This window comes from Psammomys obesus, unplaced genomic scaffold, assembly GCF_907164565.1.
Source record: "Psammomys obesus unplaced genomic scaffold, mPsaObe1.curated_primary_1811, whole genome shotgun sequence".
NCBI classification, from domain to species: Eukaryota; Metazoa; Chordata; class Mammalia; order Rodentia; family Muridae; genus Psammomys; species Psammomys obesus.
In genome coordinates, this window is record NW_026585689.1 from 10,500,299 (window position 1) to 10,504,657 (window position 4,359).

The following is a 4,359-nucleotide window of genomic DNA, read 5'->3' on the forward strand; positions in this document are numbered from 1 at the left end:
AGCATTTTTGATTTTTCAACACTTGGGTCTCTTTTTTATGTATGAAACAGACACTTTCCTTGTACATTTACAAAATCTGCACAGTTGTATCAAGTGTTCTCTTTCCTCTGTGACTCTTCTCTTTTAATTATTTTTTTCTTTTCTGAAGTGGGGTCTCACGTATCCCAGGATCCCCTTAAACTTTCCGTATAGTGGATGACGTTGGGCTCCTGATCCTTCTGACTCGACCTCTGAGTGCTAGGACTATCAGTGTGTGTTCTGGCACTGCAGCTAGATTTTTCCCTTAATCTTTAAAATATGGTTAGCTTCCAATTATGTGTTCTTTAAAAGAGTTTTTTTCTCTCTACATATTTCCATTATTATATTTGTTTATACATGTAGATAAATGTATAACACATAAAGAGATAAACATTTTTCATTTTACAAATGTATATCCTTAGTTACATCTATCTGTTTGTTTATTTATTTATTTACTTATTTATTTGAGGCAGAGTCTCTTTACAGAGCCCTGGCTGTCCTGGAAATCACTATATAAACCAGGATGACCTCAAATTTAGAGACCTTCCTGCCTCTGCTTCCAAGTTCTGGGGTTAAAGCTGTGTGCCACTATGCCTGTCTAGTTTTATTTTTATTTTTGTGTATATAGGTCTTCTGCCTGCATGTATGTCTGTGTGCCATCTGTGTGCAGTGCTCATGGAGCCAGAGAGGACATTGGATCTCTTGGGAACTAGAGTTATAGATGGTTGTGAGCTGCCCTGTGGGTATTGGGACTGGGATTCAGGTCATCTGTAGAAGCAACCAGTGATTTTAACTGCTGAGCTCTTTGTCCAGGTTTTAACACTTAGTTTATTAAATTAAAAGAAGTTCCTGTTAGCGTATGTGCGTGTGTGTGTGATGCACGCATGTGTGTGTAGACCATAACATATGCGCTGAGGACAACATTGCGGAGTTGGTTCTTTTTTCCCGCTTTTACATGAATTCCAGAACTCAGACTTGGGTCATTAGGCATGAGTCTTTCTGAAGGAAATCTTTTGTGAGCTGTTTTTCCCCACCACAACAGCTCTTACTTTTTGAAAATATAAAAGGATAGGCCAGAGTCTCAATCCAGTCTATGCCGACATAGAAGTCACTGCATAGTACAGGCTGGCTTCAAACTCACAGCAATCCTCCTGCCTGAGCATCCTAAGTGCTGAGATTACAGATGTGAGCCACCGTGCCTGGATGACAATTGTAACTGGGTTGATTACACAGTGTTTACTGTAGGAGCTGGTCTGAAGTGGCTTCAGTAGGGCTGGGTGTAATGCTGCTGTCCGGGGAGCCACAAATGGGATCCCAAAATGAAGGCCCCAGAAGCCAAGTCTCTCTGACCACCTTCTCTCCTGTCTTATTCTCCTCAGAGACAAGCCACAGAAACCAGGTTCTTCTTTGTTAAGGGAGGACCTAGAAACTAGAACTCTATTCTTTTCAAGCCAGCCTGAAGGTGCCTGTGTCATATAAACTATAGTTAAATAAATTTGCCATGGCTTAACTTTTTCTGTGTTCATCTGTCAACTGCTAGTTTGCTCTCGTAAAGTAAACTGTCTTACCTTTTGCATGAAAAATGTGGGCTTTTCTCTACAGTGTACAGTTTTCATCTTGAAAATCTGAAAATCTTGACAATCAGATTAACCTATTTCCTCTTCACACAGGCCTTGATGGCCACCATTGTATTCCATGTCTCCTTGACATAAGCACTCTGGGTACCTCGTAAAAGTCATCTAACGCTTGTCTTTTTGTCTTTTCTTGGTTTTGATCCATCTTCTTGGGTGGGATTTAAACTCACTTTAGGGAGCAGTGTGAAGAAGCAGTGAGAGCATCTCCTGGACAGACCAAACCCACGTGCTGCTGTCTCTCTCCCTCACGTCCAGTGCTGATGTCCCTCACCGTCGCCATGCCCAAAAGAAAGGCGGAAGGAATGCTAAAGGAGATAAAGCCAAGGAGAAGGACGAGCCACAGAGAAGATCTGCAAGGTTATCTGCTAAGCCTGCTCCTCCAAAGCCAGAGCCCAAGCCAGAAAAGCCGCTGCAAAGAAGGGAGAGAAGGTACCCCATGGGAAGAAAGGAGAAACTGATGCTGGTAAGGATGCAAATAATCCTGCAGAAAATGGAGACGCCAAAACAGACCAGGCACAGAAAGCTGGAGGTGCTGGAGATGCCAAGTGATGTGTGTGCATTTTTGGTAACTGTGTACTTCTGGTGACTGTACAGTTTGAAATATTATTTTTTTATCAAGTTTTATAAAAATGCAGAATTTTGTTTGACTTTTTTTTTTTTTTTTTTTTTTTTTTTGCTATGGTGTTAGCACACAGAACACTTCATTGTTCGGGGAAAAGAACATGTGTCACTAACAAAATGTCTCCCAAGCTGGATTGATGATGGAAAACATTTTTCCCTGATAATTTTGAAAGATCCTGTTGGCTCTCAGAAGGGATGTTGCGGTGTTGATATATGTGGTCACCATGGCACACAAAATGCCTTGTGGTGTAGGAAAACTAAATTCATTTTTGTATCCTCTTCCCCCTGTACCATCAACATTGACTTAACTCCCTTAAAACCAATGACCTGTTGGAACCTGACCCCGCCAAATTGGCTTTCCAGTCTACTGGGTGATCTGGACTTTTCAGTGACATCATTGAGTGTCCTCAAAAGAGTGTAGTTCCTTGCAAAAGAGTGGTGTTCACAATCTGAAGATTGTGAGTCTTCAGAATGATAGTAATGCCATTTTTATTTCCTGAAAAGTCGGCAGCGGCTTGTGAAAAGTTGTTAACAACATCCTTAATGTGAAATGTCAACTCTCACTCTAAGCTACTTCCCCCTTTTCAAAGCATTGAATGAAGATTTCACTGGGTTTTATGGTGGCTTTCTGCTTTTGGTAGTCTATACAAGAAGGGAGTTTGTATACTGTTAATGATTGCTGCCCATGTCCTGCCTGAAATACCATGATTGTTTATGGAAAGTATCTTTAATAAAGCTGGATACATTAGGCTTGGTAAAAAAAAATAATGATAAACTCACCTTAGGCATTGTCACTTTGTATATCGTTTGACTGAGACATCAGGACCGTCATGATATCATGCTGTAGCTTTGCTTCCCCAACCCAGGAAAAACCAGATAAAACAAGAGAATACTGTAACCACATGAAACTTTACATAACGTGGTACCTGAAGAATCCTACTTCTCAGACATTCAGGGTCTTGTCAAGAGTAAAATGTGCCATTATTTTTCTTTCCTTAGATATCAATGAGTAGAGCCCCAGATTCTGCACATCAAAAGGCTGTGAGCAAGGCAACTCAAAGAGTGAAAATATAGACAAGAAGGAAATGACCACTCCAGAATTTTGGCTTTTATATTTTACTCTGAAGGCAATAATTCATTTGTAGGATGTCACTAAATAGTGAGACAAGTCCTTAGGAGAGCTGCAGTCTGTCCAGTCAGTCTCCCAAAAGACATTAGGGAGACATCTCAGTGGTTGGCACCATGTGATTTAAATCCAAAGCTGTTATCTTGAAAGGCTGGCTGGGGCCTTAGCTAGTAAGACTGGTTCCGTCGCAGAGTGTCTTTACAACAGTGCCATATTGTGGGTCTAGGTTCAAGGGTGGCTGAGCCCTTCAGGGTCAGCATTGTCCAGAATGCAATAGTGAGTGGTTTTACTCAGCTCTAGCCCTCAGCAGGAACAGGGAAGGAAAACTTGGTCTAGTTTGCCACATGGGAATCTCACATCCTCAGTTCTGGAATGCAATTGGCACTTAACACAGTGCCCACCATCCAGGAGGAATTCAAGTGCTTACTGAACGGTTGTATAGAGAAAACTCAGAAGATCATTCTTGTCTTTAAGTCTCCAAATCTCTCATTTTGTTAGTCTGTAGTTTTTGTCAATTTCTGTGGTTAACATAGGAAAACTGTTTAGAACATTGAAATAGCATTCTTAAGATCCTGAGGTAGATTACAGGTACAAGCAGGTTTGGGATATACACACATCACCCAAATGACTATGGACATTAAGCCTTTTAAAATTTTTTATTTCTTTGGTGATCTTCTACCATTTTATTTTTTTTATGTCATTGTCTGAGATAAATTCTACAACATTTAATTTTGTATTTGTAATGAATGACATATGTAATCAATAGTATTTAGAAATTATAAAAAACTAAGTATCACAATGGTTAAATGAATACTGTATGAATATTTATCATATGTTCTTCACCAAATGTGTGTTGTAACATTTGATTCACTTACTTTCTATGTTCCTTTGCCCCTATTCCAACTTTTGTATTTCTCATGTCTAAAGGTTAATAGAATAAATTATTAGAGAATGATTTCT

The 4,359-nt window shown here is 39.9% G+C and overlaps 1 pseudogene; it reads left to right on the top strand.

Moving 5' to 3' along the window:
* The first annotated feature begins 1,930 nt into the window (after nucleotides 1-1,930).
* On the top strand, nucleotides 1,931-2,201 carry LOC129667143 (non-histone chromosomal protein HMG-17-like; annotated as a pseudogene).
* The last annotated feature ends 2,158 nt before the right edge of the window (nucleotides 2,202-4,359 follow it).